The sequence below is a fragment of the Protomyctophum bolini genome, assembly GCF_963924005.1.
Source record: "Protomyctophum bolini genome assembly, chromosome: 12".
NCBI lineage: Eukaryota > Metazoa > Chordata > Actinopteri > Myctophiformes > Myctophidae > Protomyctophum > Protomyctophum bolini.
Genome location: NC_137873.1, coordinates 21,217,320 through 21,239,901, shown reverse-complemented (window position 1 = coordinate 21,239,901; position 22,582 = coordinate 21,217,320). Strand labels below are relative to the sequence as shown.

At 46.0% G+C, this 22,582-nt stretch overlaps 1 protein-coding gene across 2 annotated transcripts in view; it reads right to left on the bottom strand.

Moving 5' to 3' along the window:
- ephb1 (EPH receptor B1) overlaps positions 1 to 22,582 on the bottom strand; it is a 238,357-nt gene that overhangs the window by 111,082 nt on the left and 104,693 nt on the right. The gene's annotated exons all lie outside the window — the stretch shown is intronic.

Genomic DNA, 22,582 nt, shown 5'->3' with positions numbered 1-22,582 from the left:
ATTTCGAGACATGTATTCCCACAGGACCGACAAAATGGAAAATTACTGTTGATTATTGGCTTTACATGCCAGTGGGAATGGGGCTATAGATAAAAGGAGGGATAGACACAAGAGAGGAGGGCTAGAAGCAAAACAGAGAGAGAGAGAGAGAGAGAGAGAGAGAGAGAGCACTCAAGGCTTCATCCTTCCGCTCAAATTCTCAGTGGCAGACTCCCAGGTTTGTGTGTGTGTTATTCACAGCAGTCGTTTCTAATTGCATGCTAAGTGACGGTCGTGCGATTATTTCCAAGGCTGTCAGCTGGCAACAGGGAATCCAACAGGCAGGATAATAAATGCTGTCTGGGATAACTCCGCAGCGGCACTGCTTCATTTGCATTGGAATACTTTTAGCCCACTTGTGGTTCAGTTTCTTACTTCTTTATAATTTTACATAATATTATGTGCAGCTCAATGAAGGCACTGAATCAAAATGTGGTGTCAAGGGTTAGAGTGTTATTCTGGGCTTGTTTACTAGTAGCAGCCAGTAAGAAAAGCCAGTGTTCATTTTCATTTCCCATGACGGTGTATTATTTGTTCTGATAGATCCTAGCATTGACCCCTATATAAAAAAGACAATGACGACTGAATACATGGCATGTAATTGCTCATGTACATGACTTTATGCACAAACACACGCACAGTGACGGAGTCATCGCAAATACCTTTGCATCGGGAAACCAAGCAGAAGCCTGCCGTGCAAAGCCATTCACACCCCTGAAGATATACATACACACGTGCACGCACACGCGCACACACACACACACACACACACACACACACACACACACACGAAAGGTGAAGCGAAGCCCCCTAGCCCACTTGTCCACCCACACCACAACGTTTATAAGCTGGCGTTAGTCAATATGCCCTAAGCTATGAAACTGAGCATATGTGCTCTCTGTATGTGCATATGGGCAAGTACGTATGCGCGCATGCGTGCATACGTGCGTGCGTGCATGCTTGAAAAGTGCGACCTGAACATGTGACTCTAACACCTAGTATGTGTGTGTCATCACCATCAGCCACGGTGACATTGTGAACTTAATGAAAGACACTACCTGGCCAGGGAGAGGATTAGAGAGAGAAACATGACAGCACACAATTGGATTAACTGTATTAATGGCAGACCGCCATTAACAGGAGGGTGAGGTTTAATGGCCCGTGTGTGTGTGTGTGTGTGTGTGTGTGTGTGCGTTTGCGTGTGAAAGAGAAAGATTGAGAGAGAGAATGAAAGAGAGCAAACGAGAGTGCATGTCTGTATGGGTATGCGTGGGTGAGCAGACAGCAGTACATGTGTGTGGGTGTGTGGGTGTGTGACAGAGAGAGAGAGAGAGAGAGAGTTACTGAGATGCGGGGGCAAGATAAGAGACAGCACTGCCGTTCTGAATGCAGCATGCGCCCTGGGAGCCGTGTACCTGTGTAGGAACGAGAGGATTGGAGTTCACACAGAGTTGACAAACTGCCCTTTACTCGGCGCCCAGTTGATGCTCGGGGGGGATTGATGTTCTTTCATTTGCATTTGCTCATTTATTTATTTATCTTTCTCCCTCTTGACAAAGTGCGAGAAAAACAACAACTCGGATATAGCCTGTGGCTGTTGTTCTGGGGACCAGATTGCAGTGGCTCAAAAGATAAGACAATATCATGGGACAGGCAGGCTTGGAAGCACGCGGGCCAGGCCCCGTATGTACAAACATAGGAGCAGATCAGGCGCACACATATCTACGGGCTATGCAGCGCAGTACATGCGGTATGGCACATCACTGGAGACAAACGGCTAGAAATAAACAGAAAATATGAGGGTGAACTACACACACGCGCACTCATATTCAGATCACAATCACGTCCTGAAAGTCCACGCATGCACGCACACACATGCACCCCGCACATATCTTAGCTGTCGGGCACAATCTCTTGTAACCCTATTCTAAACCGTCACTTTTCAAAAATGGAAAAGGTAGCCCGTGTTATTAGTCACAAGCTCTTTAGGCCAATTGTGAGAAATGAAAAAGAATAAAAAAATTAAAATCCAAAATGACCTTGTACGTAGATCGGCGGTCATGAGATTAAGTCGAAAATAGTGCACATTAATTTATGAAAAAAAGGCATGAGAAGATGATATATGAGATGCAAGGTTTCTTCTGCCCGACAGCGACACTATGCATGCACTGCACACGTGCGTGTAGTGTACCATATGGCTGCGAACCTACGCACCCGGAGACCACACATACATCAGAGCAAACCACAGCGCCCAGGCACGGATCCTAATGTCCCATCAGAGGGGGGTTCTGTCCATATGGTGAGAGGTCCTGTTCTGGATCTGCTCGGTTAGGAAAACACCACTTGGCTATTTTGTTAATGCTCCATTTCAAAACTATAATGTGTTGACCGAGGCACTTTTATGGACGTGTGAATTCACACCCGCCGCTGCCCCTCCCTCCCCCCATTATTTCTGGGGAATACTGTGCTTCTCAGCAGCCGGCAACAGGAGATTCTTATCACGCAAAGGTATGTGTATGTGCATGCGCACTCACGCACACACACAAGTGAAAAACACAAATGCACACAGGTACACTGAACAAGCAGACAAACACAGATGCACAACACGCACAAAAACACATCTACAGTACACACACACACACACACACACACACACACACGGGGGTAATATAGTACAGTATATTCTTAGAAGGCTGCTATTCCGGAGGACAAGAGAGAGAGCTCTGTGACCGGGCAGTGACATACAGATCACACACATGGATACACACCGAGACGTGGGCAGCTCTAGTGACACGCAATGTGTATTGACCCCACAGTGACATACTGTTGGACATTATAACACTGAGGATAGAGATAGACCGCTTGTTGAGAACAGGCAAAGCATAAAATAGGGTTAAATTGGCTACATGTTGATGCTATATTAAAGGAATACTATTTTACTATCAATTACTCACCGACCACATGAAGCCTTTTTTTGTCATATTTTTGAGCAAATTCAATATTTGCAGTGTTTGCTGCGGTATAGGAGGCAAATGAAAACTATATAAACAAATAATATAAACTCTCACAGTGTAATCACTGAGCCTATGATCCCGGTTCAGAGAGCGCATTTTAAATATGGGTTTGCTGTTGTTATGATCGGCCTCCTATTGACTTCAATTCATCAAATATTGGATCTCTGACCCAGGAATGTGATTAAAAACAAACAAACAAACAATATTTATTTTGTTGGGGAGTGGGGACCCCCTGTAATCAACTGAAGGAAGGAGGACCCCCTGTACTCCCCTGAAGGAGGACCCCGGCCTGGTGGTCAACGGACTTCGCTTTGAGAACCACTGGTATAATATATTGTACATACAGGTATACAAACCTACAGATGTGTGTGTACACGATGACCGAAGATCTGTGTGTTTATAATCAATTATAACAGATATAATCATTCAAATGGTATATGCATCAATGCATAAAGGATATTCAAGGCAAGAATAACACAAAGTGGTAAATGGTTGTGCATGTGTGGAAAAACCGCATGCTACTGTTAACATAATTACACGCACGCACGCACGCACGCACACACGCACACACTGGAAAGTACAACTTCCCCTGAGCAGGAAATATTGTATTAGGAGTGATTTTTTTTCTTGGCTCTGTCTCAGGGGTGCTAGATTAAACGCCATACTCACTTTACAACACAAGGCTCTAAAATAAATCATATCACACACACACACACACACACACACACAGAGACACTCACACACACACAGATGTCATACACGGGCATGTGCACAGACAGTGACACACTATACACACATACATGACACACACAGTACAGTAGCACACAATCGCAAACACAAAAGCTCAAGGTGCACGCAAGCTCACACATAAAATGCACAAGTGCGCGAGCGCGCGCACACACACACACACACACACACACACACACACACACACACACACACACACACACACATACATGAATGAGAGAATGAGAGAAAACAGAGAGCCAATCACGCAGGGAGATATATAACATGTTGGCACAGGCCGATAGTAAAACACCTGCACGGTCCAGCGCGTCCGCTCTTTGTATTTCAATCAGTGAAATCGATGGCTCCCAATTGATTGCAGCTGAGCTGAGGGCAGGCCAGAGATGTTCACCCTGGCCAGCTGCCCTGCTCCTCTATTGATTAGATCTCCAACAGCCAATTGCTTTCACACTGGATTAAGGTGTTCCGGAGCAGCGAACAGGATGCTGACCGAGGAAGACAAACGGGAGAAAGAAAGAAAGAAAGAAAGAAAGAAAGAAGTGCAAGACTGAGAGAGAGAGAAAAGGCGCGAGAGCAGAGGATATTGTGTGGGGTTACATCCTGGTTTACCGCAGGATCCACAAAAAGCATTGAGATTAGGGCAGCTGCAATTTAATCAATTAACAAACCCCTTCATGTAAGGAATATGCACACACACCCACACACACACACGAACACGCTCTTGGTGCACACAGGCAGCACAAACCCTCCCTCATCTAGACACATCTAGTCTATGGAACTGTTCCAAAACACACGTCCATAAATCCACAGAAACTCTCTGTATCTCTCTGCCATGCAGGTCGTCCACTCTCTCTCTCTCTGGCTATACGCTGATGAAGGCCTACAGGCCGACACGCATTGGTGTTGTGTGCTCTTTGACTGCTGCGCCATATTAAAGATGTGAAGTAGTTCTTTTGACACTCTCTCCACGCACACACACACACACACACACACACACACACGGCTCTGCAGTGCACATTGCAATCCTCCGGATCAAGAGATGCTACAGGGCAGATCAGGGGTGTAATCTCATTTGACCTATGGGGGCTAAGTAACCCTGAACAGCATTTCACTTCAAAGCCCCACTTTGAGGTGGTTACAATGTCCAGTGCACCAGAACCAACCCAGTCCCGCTCATACAATCAGGCTCCACCCTGACCCCAGATCAACCAATAAACAAACCAACGGAGACCAGACGATGCCAGCATTGCTCTTATAAACTGAATCCCTCTCCCTCTCCCGTATTGTTCCACTTGGGGCAGTGTTAGGCAGATCGTAGTTACAACCCACACAACACACACCCATGGTTCCATCAAGTCCCCACCGCTCTCCACGCAACAATTAGCCACTCCAGCTGTGCGCTCTGTATGGGCCGGAGAGGCAGAAAGGGAGGGGTGATGGTAAGGGGAGTGGGGCCAGGCAGGACTGAACCCCCACCCTATAATCTACCCCACCCAAATAACATTTCCATCTTAAGCCATTTCCACAATGGAGAGCCTTCCTTTCGATTGAAACTCATCTGAAAATGACGGATTGTGTGTGTGTGTGTGTGTGTGTGTGTGTGTGTGTGTGTGTGTGTGTGCGGCTGCAGGGGTCGCGAGGGGTGGCCAAAGGGCCCCTCGCTCCGAGTGTCTCTTGCCTCTTAAGCGTTTCTCAGGGCCACAGCAGCAGCAGAGCCATTCAGACGGCATTAGGGCTTTAAAAGAGCCCATTGGCCGTGCGGGTCGGCACAGCTCTATGTACACATTTGGTTAATACCTCTATTGTTGCCGCCCAACCCGCTGCAACCGCTACGATGGGCAGAACGCTGCTGGGGAAGAAGAGGAGGGAAAGACGGGAGAGAGAGCGCCGGAAAAGATGAAAAGGGAGAAGAAATGGAGGGATCAACTATGTGTGTGTGTGTGTGTGTGTGTGTGTGTGTGAGTGGGGGGGGGGGGGATTTGTTGGCCGTTTCATGCCACAAAGGCTACAGCGCACGCACACACGCACGTGCACAATTGCACACTTCATGCACGCTCACACACACAACTCCACGTTCATAATATGAACGCAGCATGGTGTTATGAAAAAGGTCCGCAGTGAGGCCAAAGCCAAGAGATCACTCTCAACAGACCTGCACAGCCAACACACACAATGATAGGGTCAAGCATAATAAGATAAAGGTCAGCTCATTCTAGCATATAATAGAGAGAGAGAGAGAGAGAGAGAGAGAGAGAGAGAGAGAGAGAGAGAGAGAGAGAGAGAGAGATTGTTAAATTGATTGAGTGTGTGTGTGGGTGCATGTCTGTGCGACTCGTCACTATATCTCTCTGTGTTTGCTTCATTCCCCAATGGGTCTTATTATGCTTCACACACACCGTCTCCGACACAAAGGCCTGTGGCTCTGTATCTCAGCCCTGTGGGCTCCCCTGGAGAATGTTCTAGAGACTGCAGGCAAATCCATTTGTTTGTAAGGCCCGGCCTTCGTCCCGGACTCAGGCTAATTAGATATCATTCTCTCACGGCAGCAGTCAGACTTGGCATTGAGCGATGACATCTGAAACAACATCTATTGGTCTGTTTCTAATGAGCAGTGAACACAACAAAGTACGTAGTCCTATACTGTATATAGTAATGTGTTGTTACTTGCTACAGTTCAGTCAGATAACTCACAAATAGATCTAACCAATTTATTATAGAATGAGAATACTGTCTGAGAAGTCTGCATATAATATTTTATCTTGGCGTTCGGCTCTGCTTCATCTTTCTCCCTGCTCTGCACAATTAAACACCATCATTAAACGTTTAAAAGTTTAATGATGATAGATATACAAAAACAACCCCTCCCCATGGGGAACAGAAATAGCAGAGACCAGTGGTGCTGGGGTGGTGGTGGGAGCAAACAGTGCATAACAACAACCAGGAACCATATGCAGAAGGAAGGCTGGAAGAACGCATGGAGTCTAGTCTATATGGTGAGCTTAAATACCGACTGCCACATCAGCGTATGACATGTGGGCCTGTATACACCCACAAAGTAATGCTGCATATTAACCCCTCGAGTATATGTATGCGCCCTTGAGCATAAAGCATGAAGCCGCTCGAGTATATCTGACTGAACTAACTCAAGCTACGTATCATTAGTACTAGGACTGTCCTTATATCTGACTGAACTAACTCAAGCTACGTATCATTAGTACTAGGACTGTCCTTCTATCTGACTGAACTAACTCAAGCTACGTATCATTAGTACTAGGACTGTCCTTATATCTGACTGAACTAACTCAAGCTACGTATCATTAGTACTAGGACTGTCCTTTTATCTGACTGAACTAACTCAAGCTACGTATCATTAGTACTAGGACTGTCCTTCTATCTGACTGAACTAACTCAAGCTACGTATCATTAGTACTAGGACTGTCCTTCTATCTGACTGAACTAACTCAAGCTACGTATCATTAGTACTAGGACTGTCCTTCTATCTGACTGAACTAACTCAAGCTACGTATCTAGTACTAGGACTGTCCTTCTTGTAGCTCTTCACTTTGACAAAGTATTCCCGTGCGGAACATAATGACTTGGAAACAAAACAAAACCGAAAGCCGAAATTAAAAACTGGTTGTCATAAAGTCTAAATCCGAGAACAAAAGACAACTGATGCTAAGCCGATAGGGATCAACAGCTGCAGAATAAACGGCAGTTCCCTGCGGTTTGTCTATCCTTTTTCAAATCATCATCGTGCTTTTGAATGGTATATTATACCATTTGATTACCTGGTATAATTACCATTAATGAACAATGCAAAATACAAAGAGACTAATAATTCAGCTGCCTCGACTTACTTAAATTACTTAATGCCTGCGACAGGATAGAACGGGACTTTTGCAGTTAGCGACACAGATGTATAATATTCTCTAATGAATTATCAGTATGATGCGTCAGTTTACCTTTGCACAGTTTGCAGTAACACTTTCTATGAAGCCCATGCCTAAAATACATTATAAACATACCTATAATTAGCTTACACACTCATAAATATGCCTTTATACTAGGTTTAGACCTTATGCTTCATAAGGTGTTATTATTATAAAGCATCATGAGAATGTATGAATGATTAATATATAATTATACAACTGCTATAAGATGATTAGAATGCATTATACAGCAAGTATGTTTATAATGCATTATATGAGTTTCATAGTAGTGCTGCAATCTTCCCCAGCTGTGCACATCAGTGTTTGCAGACACACTAAAGTTGAGACTATATTGAGGCTTTTGTCCATCACATGAGCCCTCATGTCATGTGACCTTCTACCATGACCCAACATGTACAATAAGCACATTCATTCCAAGCCTCAGCACTAGCAGCAACAGCCATGTATAGGAGACACTCCGTCCTTGACCCACCGGGCACACACAGGGTCAGTGATGGAAAACGTACGCACATTTTTAACCTGAGATCAGATTCTAAAAATGTCTTCTACATCCTGACAGTTTTCTGAAAAAGTATTGGAAATTGGAAATACTCAAGTAAAGAACAAATACCTCAAAATTGTACTTAAGCAGACTAAGCACTGTGGTTACTTTCCAGCACTGCCCGCCGGGCACACAGACCGTGCACTCTCAGAACTACGCTGCACTCTCAGAACTACGCTGCACTCTCAGAACTACACTGCACTCTCAGAACTACGCTGCACTCTCAGAACTACGCTGCACTCTCAGAACTACGCTGCACTCTCAGAACTACGCTGCACTCTCAGAACTACGCTGCACTCTCAGAACTACGCTGCACAATCCTGAGTTGCCTGCCAGGGTAACGATGGACCCGCTCTCTAAATCAAACAAGGTTTTTACAGTGTGAGGTGGTGGATGTTTCAGCTGCTCCATGAAATGCAGCAAAATACCCACAGAAAACGTCTGAGCGTCTGAGAGGTTGGCAGGCTTGATTAGACTCTATCCGTCGCACGCACACACGCACGCACACACGCACGCACACTCGCACACTGAAGATCTCATTAAAGTTGGGTTGCACCAGCAGATGAAGCACCTAACCTCCACGTGTACACAGGGCTTTTTCAAGGGTACACACACACACACACACACACACGCACACACACACACACACACACACACACACACACACACACACACACACACACACACACACACACACACACACACACACACACACACACACACACACACACACACGCACACACACATACACAGAAGTAAACAGCAGCATGTAATGCATCCACGTGCACGTGGACAGCAGCGTGCCCACAGCCGTCTAGAAGCCAGGCTGTGCTAATTCCTGTGCGGGGGAAGAGGCGAGGGAAAGCAGTGCTAGAAGAGTGTGGGAACTCAGTAAACAAAGTGGAACACAAAGGCATGCAGTCACAGAGCACTGAGTACTGAAAGACAGGATTACCAGGTCTGCCTTCCTCTGCCTTCCTCTACCTCTCACTCTCTCTCTCTCTTTCTCTCTCTCTCTCTCTCTCTCTCTCTCTCTCTCTCTCCCTCCCTCCCATTCTCGGCCTATCTCGCTCTTGCCACCCATTCGGTGTCTGCCAAATTCAGTATTCAAGGCAATGTTTCCTTCTTTATTTTTCTCCTTCCAACGGGCACTGTCTGAAGTTAGCCATGGCAGGGGTCCTTGGCACAGGGGAGCCCACAACAAAGCCCAGATCAATAATTTGTCACGCGCATGTGTCTGCCGGACTTCACTTCAGATGCTCCCCTCTGTCTTCCTGTCGCCCACAGGAGATCCATCTCCTCTGGTTTCTACCACAGAAACCAACATGACCCCGGGGCCCTCCTTGGAAGAGTGCAGGCTGGATTTGAACCGTCACAGAAAATGTGCAATTACACACAACGCACAGAGGAACAACACCGGGGTGGAGCGGAGAGGGAAGTGGGGGTTGGTGGAGGGGGGGATTACAGGAGTTGTCTAATTGTCTGATAATTGCGCACTGTCCCACTTTACATGGAGGTTATGAGGGTTGTGTTAAGATATGACTTATGCAATTAAGAACGAGGTTGAGAGTTGCTCCAGGACTGTATGCGCTGTCATATCATAAATTGCACACAGAGATAATCACGAATGTTTAGTCGTACGGAAAGTGAAGGAGCTTGACTGAGAACTGCATCGTGCTGCATGGAGTTACCGCCACAAAATACAAGGGAGTGAAATCAGATACGGAATAGTTCAACCTGCATGTGGCAATGACGTGCGTGCGGGACCACCACAGAAAAAGAATGAAGATCTCAGAGGTTTTGACCCAAATCCAGAGATTTTAAGCTTTACATTGATTCCAACCACATATCCGCTGGAAGCACGTGGATTGATAGAATCAATTGTGAGCTCACTGGAAATGCACTTTTGGCTTAAGGGATTTTCTCTTCCCCCTCAATACATCCACACGACCCGTTCGCCAGGTATGCTGCAATCACCATCAGCTGTGCCAATCATCATTTAGCCTGCTATGTTACAAGCCAAACATAAGCTTACACACTACCACAACACAGCATAAAAATCGAATGTAATTATTGATCTGATTCATTTTTTTCACAATGTGAGTAAAGGCTGGCCACACCAAGAATGATAACTCTAACTAGAGAAACGATGCTGTGAGCATCCACACTGATGAACGATAACGTGAGTGACATGCACATTGGTGTGGGTGTTACTTGACTGTCAGTGTTTCACCAAATGAAATTGACGTTCTGTCATCAAATGACTCTGAAAGGAAGCCCCAATTATATAATTTGCAACTGCTTGCGGTGTGGACTAACATCAACTGATTCATTTTTAAAACAATATATTTATTGCGACCGCAAGTCGCATTTACTATGAAAACGTGCATATCCCGTCAGTTAGTTAGTTTGTCACCCCCATCATGTGATGACATCAATATTAAGCCCATACATGGAGATCCCTGAATATTGGCTGGCAACTCTACATCTGACCTCAAACCCTTAGATCTCCATATATGGAGCTTTCCTGTTCTGACATTCCATTATGTTGATCCTTCCCCATCCATTCTTCCTCTTCAATGTCTCCCTTGTTACTGATACCTGTCCATTTAAACTCTAGAGGGTCTTGCCACAAAGGTTATTAGTGCAGCCGCACCCGTCAGCCGGTGAAAACTACAGTTCTCAACAGGCCCGAAAATTAAGGCCCGGCCCTATACCTGGGCCCTCATCAAACCCTGTACACTCAAGACACGCTCCATATATGGCCAGTACATAATTCAATCCATATGTTGATCTGACCCCCATTCCAAAGCGCCAGCGCTAGCCCAGCAGTCTGCTGTCATCCAGGCGGATGCGTGCACGCCGCTTCTCGCCCTCAGGGGTCTTACTGGTAGTTCTCATTATAGTTATCGTTGGTGTGGAATGGTCCTTTAGGATTCCACTTCCTATACTGTTGCTACCGGCTGCCTGTGATAATAAACCATGAATACAAGGTAGAACACACAAGCCCACACTAAACAAGGAGACAGACACACATGGCCTCCTCTGTTGCACCATCATCGACCCCGTTCCTCTCCACATGCAAAACGACTGGAGGTGCAGTACATTATTGGCTCTCGCAACTCATAACAAATGGAGACTATTAGTCTACAAGTTCCACAACATAACGCTCACTAATACACATCAGTCATCAGTGCGCCGATTAGCTCTAGGGAGGCGTGACACCATTTCCTGGATGTGATATGTGGACCAGGGCCGCAACGCCAAGCCGGTGCTTTGGCGGATGATGGGGGAGAGAGAGAGAGAGAGAGAGAGAGAGAGAGAGAGAGAGAGAGAGAGAGAGAGAGAGAGAGAGAGAGAGAGAGAAAGAGAGAGACAGAGAGAGAGAGACAGAGAGAGAGAGACAGAGTCATACTTTTTAGAGCACATTCCGTGGAGAGGTTCGCCGTGTCTGCACATTATCGCTTGCTGGAAGAGCACTCCAGAGGAAACAGCAGGGTAATAGAGGATAGAGAGAGAGAGAGAGAGAGAGATAGACCTGTTCCTTTAAAAAGGAACAGATCTGCTGGTTCATGTTTTTCTTTGTTCTTTTTTACACTCTCACGACTGACTACATCTGCAACTTTCATTTGTTTCAACAGACAACTTCTTTGATTCTTGGATCAGTTGCACACTTGATACGCTCCCGCGGTCAATGTTTCATGCTGATCATGCTTTGAACGGACACCTGGACGCTCTCGCTCTCTCTCTCTCTCTCTCCCACAGACACACGCATTCGCCAAAATATGTGGGTGTGGCCTACAGTACATGAGTGAAACGCAACAACTACTCGTTCTCAAATTGTATAGTTTACAAATTGGGTGCCCCTCCAAAAGTGCTTTCACTTCTGCCCACAGGGGAGCCACAAACACGAACAATTGCACTGACTGCATATACTCTTCAGCTTTCTTGTGTCCATGGGTGGCTAGAACATGTTCTGTCAAACTCTCTCAGATGCATGCTATGCACAGAGAAATCAGTGACTTTCAACCTGGCGTCCCCATTTTAGGCTTTTTATTCTAAAAAGAGATCTACAAGTGCAAATCACGTCACCATATGGCACATTGGGAAGTTATAGATTGACTGTTTAAAAAAAACAAAAACATTCTGAATAGGGCTTAAGTGGTTAATATGAACAAACATAATTCAAGAGCCAAAGGTTGGGGGCGGTTTGATTGATGGGGGTCAGAGCCAGGGTGAAGAGGGTGCTGAGGACGCCCCCTCCACAGTCAACCCGCTCTTGTCCTGGACTCTTTGTGTTTTGCAAACATGGGTGACATAGGCCATGGGTGGAGCCCTGTCCATCTGCTCTGCCCGTGGGGGCCTTTGTCTGTCCCTGTCCCCTTGTGTCTCACTGGCTTCCAATTGCCATTGTCAATCAGCCAGGGTTGAACCTGATGAGTCACTAATGAGAGAAGAGAAGAGAAGAGAAGAGAAGAGAAGAGAAGAGAAGAGAAGAGAAGAGAAGAGAAGAGAAGAGAAGAGAAGAGAAGAGAAGGTTCCAAATAAAAGTGTGAGAGAAAAAGTTGGGATGAGTGGAGACATCTGAGAAAACAAACAAACAAGAAATTCTTGGCCAACTGACAGGAACCACAGGAAAGAGAGTTAGAAGTCACTGACAGGACGAGAGACCTAAATCCTGAGTTACACTTCGCTACGTGAAGGTGTTGCCGAAAATAGCCTATCTGCAAGTTCACAGCGCGGCACAGTTGTGTGACGCTGTGAGCTTGTAGATTGGCTATTTTCAGTGTGCAATATCATAAGCACAACTAAATATACCTCCGGTTTTAGTCTCCATCCGTAGACCACCGAGCTGACAACAGCTCGGTGTATAGGCGGTATGTACGTCAGCCTGTGTGTGTACTGTGAATGCAGGCTCCCAGAAGATTCCCCGGGTATCATTAGAGGCTGACTCTGTCGCTGTAGAGCGAGAGCGAGAGCGAGAGCGAGAGCGAGAGAGAGAGAGAGAGAGAGAGAGAGAGAGAGAGAGAGAGAGAGAGAAAGAGACTATCTGTGTTTGGGTCACTACAAACACTCTGTTTGGGCATTCCTTTCTATGGCTCTTTGTTGGGGTCGCACACTCCTTTCAGTGCTACTCTCTGCTGTCTTGGTCCTATTCAGCCTATTGAGAGCCATGGGAACAAGGAGCCTTTCACTCTCATCCTATCTATTCTCTGTCTATCTCTCTCTCTCTCCCACTCTGCTTTCTGTCTGTGTCACGGCGGTCGTCTCTGCAACACGGAGAGGAAGAGTCAGCCCTTAATTGGGCTTCAAGGTGACTTGTTTAATATTAGACGCTGTGTGCGTGTGTTTGTGTGTGTGTGTGTGTGTGTGTGTGTGTGTGTGTGTGTGTGTGTGTGTGTGTGTGTGTGTGTGTGTTGTGTGTGTGTGTGTGTGACGTAGAGAGAGAAAGAGTGAATATGGATGGAACAGGAAGAGACAGACAATGGGGAGTAGATGTGTCTGTGTGAGAGCATGTGTGTGCACTGTGCAGGAGTATCTGTGTGCGTGTGTGGCATGGGGTGTGTGGGGGGGAGGGGGGTGAACAGAAATAAGTGTGTGTCTGTCTGCGACTCTGCGCATGAAGTAGACACAGTACATCAGAAACAGACAGGGCCAAATGGACTGGAATTGGCTCTAATAGTTCGCAGAGCTGGAGTGAGTCCAGCACACCTGAGACACATAAAGGACCAGCCAACACCGCACTGGAGTGGAGCAACAACAACAACAAAAAGAACGAAAAAATAATAATAATAATCCTGATCACTTAGGACCCTGTTGTGGGACAGCCAGATCAGCATGAGGTATATGCAGTGAATGGGTTCATTGACAATAGTCCCAGCATGCTTGTAGAGTGTGGTATGTTGGGGAACGTTTCGTCTGCCGGTGTGGGAGGAGAGTGGGGTTGTCTACAAATCAGCAGAACACTGCAATTTTGGGATCAATGAGGACCACGACTTTCTCTTACAGGTAATGGCAAGCGAGCATTATTTGATGAAAGCCACCTGCAACAACACACCCACTGAAAATAGATAAGCACTTCCACAACAAGTGAGTTTGCCTGTAAAGCCCAACTGGCAACACACACCGGGTGCACAGCGACGCGGCACAGGCGTTGCCGCGCAGCAATGCCTGGAAAATAGAACAGTGGCGTATCAAGGAGCGTCAGGCGAGGCGTGAACGCGCGGCCGTGTGTGTGGGGCTTTAGCTGTCCTGCGGGTTGATCCTCAGGTCAGTCCAGCAGTAGCGGGTCAACCACAACGAAATTAATGAAACGGCCGTTAAAAAAAACACATTGTCCGGGTCCGTTCTGCCGTGGGTCGGATGATGCAACATTGCAGCGTGTGCCATTGCAGTTCGTCCCCACGCATATGCCATTCGTTCATGTATGTTTCATCCCACACAATCCCACATACAGCATGTCCATGGATGTTCATGTTCAACCTACATACAATACAGTGGGTGCTGCTGCGGTCGACTGAGCGCGTAATAGGAAGGGAGCTTCCCGGGGTCAGAGCTCATCATCAGGGACATGCACCACGGCTTTAGCCACAAACTGTAACTCTCACACCCACACTACGACCGTGGCCATGGCAAGGAGGCCTTAGTATCAAGGGCAGCACCCACAGATGTCTGAACAGCTCCTCTCCTGCTAACATCAGACTGCTGAACAAGGCCTGTCGCCATGGCTGCCCTGACGACTGAAGCACTTTACTTGAAAGTGACTTCTTCCCCTCGTGTGGATATGTTCCTCCATGTTCTCCCTTCTCCCTGCCCTCGCACCTCGTTTTTCTTTTTTCCCTTTCTGGAAATAAACCATGATGGAACTTATGAAAAAACTAATTTGCCGTTGTATGCCTGTATGCCCCTCGGCATGCTGGCCGGCACGTGGTAAACATCCTCAGCAAGAAAATATAATACATTTCTTCTCCTGCGTATGTGTGCCTGACATCCGCCATTGTACAGTAGCATGGAGACTGTGTGTGAGTGTGTGTGTGTGTGTGTGTGTGTGACAGTGTGTGTGTGTGTGTGTGTGTGTGTGTGTGTGACAGTGTGTGCGTGTGTGACAGTGTGTGCGTGTGTGCGTGTGTGTGCTCGCAGCCCCATGATGGCAGCCATTAGACAGGAGTAAGGCAGCCATGATGAATCGGCACTTAGCCCAGGGAAGCGCACTTGCTCAATGGGCTGTGAATCTCCTGCCGCCACCGCCAGCCCACGGAATGTTAAATAAAGTTATTTGAATATTTGTAATATTAATGTGCCAATGTGTCAAAAGCCCGCTGGAGCTTAACGGTGAAAGAAAATAAGGAAAGATGCACATCACCATGCTGTCCTATACGCTACCTGGCCCTATTTTACAGGCCTGGCGTCTACTGTAGCGGCTACAGGATATGGAACAGCCCTGGATGGATGGATGGAGGATGGATGGATGGAGGGATGGATGGATGGATGGAAGTGAGGGGTGCAGCTCCGTGTGGGGGTCCCCGGGGGGGAGTTCCAGACCCATAGTGTGTGGGGGTCCCTCTACTGTACCCTCTACTGTGCTGTACTGTCACTATACTGGCACACCATATATACAGTTAATATGTGTGTTTGTGTGTGTTCGGTTGCGCACAGGTGGTGAAAAACAACCATGCTGTTTTCGTGCTCAGACGCATCCAGCCACCCACCCACACACACACAGCTCCGTAAGGGAGTGGTTGCACCACTCAAAGCATTATCCATGAATTCAAGGCTCCATGGGGTGAGTAATTGAGAGAAAAGCCCGTCTGACACCTTGATCGAGTTGAACTGCAGTTACTGCATGTATGTATGCAGCCAATACACAACGACTAGTGCACAGCTAAATGGAAACGCTGCTAGACCATGGCATGCACCAGCGCCGGTCGGGAAAAATAAATAAATAGACCAGGCACCCTCATTGGTGCACTATTAGTGCAGGGACATTCAGACCCAAAATATAGCCAACAAAATAGCCATCTACATCATGTCACAATATATATTTTTACAATATGGGATGTGGAAAACGACTCACTTAACTTTACTGCATGGAAAGCAAACATTTTAACCACTAGCCTAAAGGGGAATTCCCCCTTGGTCGGGGGAGATATCAGGCTTTTGGTCATCAGGCAGAGGCTCTGAGCCTCCTGACCTCCCCCCACTGGGAAACCCGATCCGGGTCACGGCACCAATGTTAATGCCCCGGGAATCGAACCCTGGTCTCCCACGTGGAAATCCAACATCTTAATCGCTAAAGGAGAAACCCCCCTTGGTCATCGGGCAGAGAAAATATTGTCAAATGGGGGTCCGCGACCAATATGGATTTGGGGATTAGCGGCACGAAAATGGTCCATCATGGTTCCCAAACGTACTCATTTAAAACATTGAATTTATTTGTAAATTTGCATGTTTTTGTTTAGATTGCTCAGATTATTTTCGATGTTTTGAAATAATAATAAAAAACTAAATGTATAGGAAACAAATAAAATAAAATAAAAATGAAGGGACTTTTATTTTATTTTTTATTTTTGAGCAATAAAAATGTCTCCGCGACCCAAACATAGATGTTTTTTCAGTAGAAAAGCAAGCCTGGCGTCAGCCCTGACCCCTGTCCATCCCACCGTTCCTCGCTACCCCCCCCCCCCCCCCCCCCCCACCCCATGGGGCGAGGAGCTTCAGAGCAGCTGTGTGCTTTGCATAGGAATGGCCCATCAGACAAAAGCTACAAGCGCCGCAATAAGCTTTCAGCACGGTTAACCAATTACAAAAGAATAAAAACCATTGCAGAGGGCCTCATAAACCCCGGCAGGGAGCTTTATAGACTCCCAGGCAGGCGTAAATCAGCTCCCAAGGAATCCAGGCTCTCCCGAGGGGGCAAGGGCACCGGTTTCCATACACGGCACAAAAAAATAATTAATAAAAGGGCACTCCAAAAAGGTCTGGTTTGCGCTTGGACGCAATTCATTTCAGTTTGTTTGTTACGAGGCAATTTATGCAAAAACAAAATCACTTCTGGACTGGAGAGCCTAAACTATGAACTCCTTAGTCACACTTCGAGGTCTCAAACAAACGAGCCTGCCGGTGAATTTTAATCACCTCATTATACCTATGAGAATATCACAGGGATGCATTAAAATGATCCACGGCTGGTCCCGCCACTATGTTTCAGAGGGAACAGGGTTATGCAGCAGACATTAAACTAATCTACTGACAGTGAGTGATCAGTCACTCAGTTGGTGACCACAGATATGACCGCAACAAGGCTGGGGACCATGCGCAACAAAACCCACTTCCTCCAAGTCATCACATACTGTACGAACCACTCTCTCAAACACATGACCCACCCGCCCACACACTCACCAACACGCCCACACACACGCATACTCGCATTCACCCACACGCCCACACAATCACCTGCTATTTGGAGCATCTCGGCTCGATTTAACAGGCAATCAAATATTTAGCAGATTGCTTAGCCCAGAGGTAGAGAGATAGAGAGAGTCACACAGACAGGCATGGAGGGAGGCAGGCAGGCAGGCAGGCAGGCAGCTCCATACATAAATGCCTTTTGTGGGGGCTGGGAAACCATGAGGGTGGCATGACGGCATTATCTGTACACAGTACAACAACTCTACATGGTTTCTCTGGCCACCTAACTGTAGGCCACACACATGTGCGCACACACCATTCTATATGTCACTAATTAAAACATTTAGTCTATAGAGAATGCAGTCATCACAACGTGAGCAACAGCTCACGCACACACGCACACGCACACGCACACACACACACACACACACACACACACACACACACACACACTAACTAATTAATTAATAACTACAGTACATCAGTGGTTCTTAAATGTTTTCATGTCAAGGACCCCCAAATTCAAAATGTTTTGTGCCAAGGACCCCCAGAAGAGAATATTGGTGTTGAAAAAAATCTAAAGACATTTTCAAACACTTTCAAGACTTTTTTTTAATAGTGAACATATATCTGGATAAAGTGATTAAAATGTATTAACACATTTAGCTGGGGACCCCCTGTATCCAAAGATCACCGGAGGTGCCCCGGACCCCACTGTGAGAACCTGGCCTAAAATAGTAATTGTTCACTGATTATTTGAAGCATACATTAAGTCTACAGTGCGTTTCGTGGGGCTAACGCTCGCTGCATCTCCCGAGTCACGCTCTCAGTGACAAGTGACTATTTGAGCATGTAATTGCATGCTCTCATACTCTTTTTGTTCCTTTCACTTAATCTCTAATGGGCAATTACTTCAACTTTTCAACGCCGGGGGCACATTACTTACTGTACTACTGAACCAACCGCCCTTTATTGGCTGGCCCAAGTGCTCAAGCTTGCTTCCACAAGCACTTTAAGGTTAGATGAGAGTGTTTAAATAATGGATTGCGAGCGGCTGTGAGGGATATTGGGTGGAAAATAAAAGGTTGAAAAAGTAGCGTTCTCAGCGGAGACCCTGCAGGTGAGAGGCTTATTGTGCTGTGACAACTTATACCTCCCTTCACCCATTAAATAATTACATGCTGAAAATGTCTTCCAAATCTAAAAATAGGCAGATCTAGAAGCTTATCTGCGATTTTTGAATAGCCAACATAAGTGGTTAAAATCTAAAATGACACATGATTTTTAATGGGTCTCTCTCTCTCTCTCTCTCATGTGCAGCATTGAGAACATTACACCTCCAACGTCTGAGGAATTTTATTTTGAAATTTCCCTGAAGGATAGTCCCTTGAGTTGCAGCAACTCGTTTTCAAGGGAGTCCTTGAGGCACAACATACAACAAACAAGTACAGTACAGTACAGTACACAACAACAATAAGGACATACACAAAGGCTCTTTGTGTATGTATATATCTTTGTGCATCTCAACCCACCACAAACGCACCACATCAGGAACCTGAAGAAAATAATTGTCTACTCTCTTTGTATCCGTACAGTATATACACAACATGTAACAATAAAGAAACCTTGGCTTGAGCCTTGTGCTACCGACTCCACAAGAACAGTTCACATGAAACCATTCCTTTCACACTCAGGCCCCCATTTTAAATTCCTGCACCACAGTGCCCTACCATTCCACCACGAGAGAGAGGGGTAGAGAAAGAGAGAGGAAGAGATGGCATACGAGTTCAGCGCAGCAGGGAGTCTTTTCTTTCTGAGAGCACTTACAGAAGGAAGACAGGGGGATTGTGGGAATTAGTGCAAATACACATCCCCTTTGCTCAAGGTCTCTTTGTAGTGCATAGAGGTGTGTGTGCATGCGTGCGTGCAGGCACAAGGGGAGATTTTCTTTCTGTACGATTGTGTGTGCATCCAGGTGTGTGCACGTATCCGTGTAAATGTAATACAGTATGTACACATACTGTACATACAGTACATGCATGTATGTCTTCATGATGTTTGTGTAAGTGGTGGTATGCGAGTGCGCGATCTTGCACTGTGATGTTTACGTCTGCACCAGGGACCCCCCACCAACAGGCACCAGATCAAGTTTCCAACCAACAAATCAGAATGACTAAAGGCTCCAATTACTGGGATGGTTGTTTGTGTACGAACTTGAGGTAAAAATAAGGGTGGAGAAAGGAAAACACCCAACGCAGAGGAGGAAGAGAATCAAAGACTACTTGAGGGCTTGTGCCTGCATAGTAAAATCTTCAGTTAGCCTGATTTATACTTTTTAGCACGATGGTGCCAAAACAATATCTGATCTACAAGCTCGCAACGGGACTCAATGTGACACGTTGTGAGCTTGACGAGCTGCAATTTTGCTACAGGACACTGTCGTACGATGGAGTATAAATACAGGTCCGCCTTTACACTCTTGAGTGTTAAAAGGCAGACGTCAAAGACACATTACATCGGATATATGGTACAGCAACACAAAACAAGGCCCGTTCTGTCATAACAAGAAGCACAAACACCACAAGACACTGTCTAAGACTGTGAACAAAGTCTCATTCTTCCCCAAGTGTGGCTTGGAGTGTTTGTTGTGACAGCCTTTTTAGTAGCAACTAGGTATAGCAAAAGGGCTTTTGTGATTGCTGCTAACAACGGAACTTTGCATTTGCACATTTGCACAGGGTGCCACAAAAAAAGAAAGGGTAAAACAAAACAAAAAAGAGGGGGTGGGGGAGTCTTATTTTTTCCGCAGTTTAGTCCAAGTATAGCACAGGAGTGGATACATTCCCAGTGTGTGCTGCATGTGAAAAGCTTTTCTGAACAACGTATCTGCAACAGATACTTTTTCTAGGGTGTTGTGAAGTACAATATATCACCTTCCTCAGCTCAGATCTCACATAGCATCTCTCTTTCAATCTGAAACATGCTGCGTGTTATGTGATCCATCCATCATTATAAATGAAGGTAACCGGTATCATGCTACGATACTGCTATTCCTTTCAGGAAATCATTTGATAACTGGCAGCAGGCAAATCATTTGATAACTGGCAGCAGGAGTCCTGGTTATTAATATTTGGTTTATTTATATTATGGTTATTTTATATTCAGTTCAGGAATCAGGCTGCAGTTTGCCACCCAGTGTGACGAATCTGCCGGCTGGAATTGCAGGGTAGAGAAAATGACGTTGGGACCTTTCCTTTCATCAGATGCCTTGGTTATTTCCTGGTTATGTACGTAGTGTTTAAGACCAGCTCAGGACTGGTCTGAGCGCAGTCGCTTTGTGACTTTTTTCACTGTCACTGTGCATAAGATTTGGCAACTATATAACATGGGCGTTATATAGGCGTTATAACGTCTATATAACATGGGCGCCAGGAGTGAAAATAATAACTGTTCGTAAACTAGCAATGATAACTGCGCCACGTCTAGCACCATTTAGCGGCAGGTGTAAAATAGGGCCCTTAATCTCCTGTGGTGTGCAGGAGACCCAAGTTTTGTATCCTGGGGAGGACATAAATCTTCTGGACAGTACATATCACAGTTTGTGCTGGAATTGATAGCTGTGCACTGTTTAGCCTTGTGTGCCATATTGTTTAACACAATGCAACAAAATGAAGGTCTTCTTTTTAGTTTTACATAAATACATACCATTGTAGCACCACATTACCATTCCAGAATTATGTGAATCTGAGGCACCTTGAATACAATCACGATAAGACAAGCCTCACAACGATTAAAGTGATGTAAAAGGCAATGACTCATGAATAATGTAAGAGATGTGGATGATTTGGGGGAAATGCATTCCCATTTAAATTGGGTTACAACTTGACATTTGAGCTGACGAAAGGCAACTTCTGCCTAGGCGCTTCGCTTCTGAAAGTCATCTTTCCTCAGCCAAGGACTGTGTATGTGTGTGTGTACGTGTGTCTGTGTGTGTGTGTGTGTTTGCTTGGGGTGCAGAGCGGTGCTAGCAGTGTACAGTAGACACAGACTGCTTTGTAGATATGAGGCACTCTCATATCTGTTTATTGATCAGGGCAGATGTGCGTCAGTCAATCTTATCTGGGCTCCACACACCCTCCTGCTAACCTCCAGAGGCAGACCAGCCAATAGAGCACCGAGCCGGGAGCCTCAAAGCAGTCATACTATCACCAGACACCTTGAGCACATTTGTGTGTGTGTGTGTGTGTGTGTGTGTGTGTGTGTGTGTGTGTGTGTGTGTGTGTGTGCTGTGAGCATAGTGTACATAGTGTAAAAGGTGCATTGGAGGACAGTAGAGGAAAGAAAGAAGAAGTGCCGCTCACAATATAAACCCAGATTAACCTACACGATGTGCATATGCATGCACATGTGCGACGACAGCATTGCAGAAACCATTCAGCCTCTCTCTCTCTCCCAGGCACACAACTACACTGAGCAGTCCCTAAGGCAGCCTTCTATAACTCAGAACACACAACTACACTGAGCAGTCCCTAAGGCAGCCTTCTATAACTCAGTGGTGTAAAGTAACCAAGTGCATTTACTTTACTGGAGTATTTTTCCTTTTACTTCTACTCCACTACATCTCTGAGGAAAATATTGTACTTTTACTCCACTACACAAGCAATGTGTCACCACAAGGAGGGGCAGCCTCCCCCCTCTCCACAAGGAGGGGCAGTGCACCAAAGCATTATGGTCATTGTAGGGTCATTGTAGGAATTTAGCAATCCAGTCAAACCCTAGTCAAACACACAGACTACATTATTTTTCTGGCCATAGGGTGCACATTTCAAATTGTGCTACTGTTATCTACTACAAATACTACCAACATTGAATGACTGCAG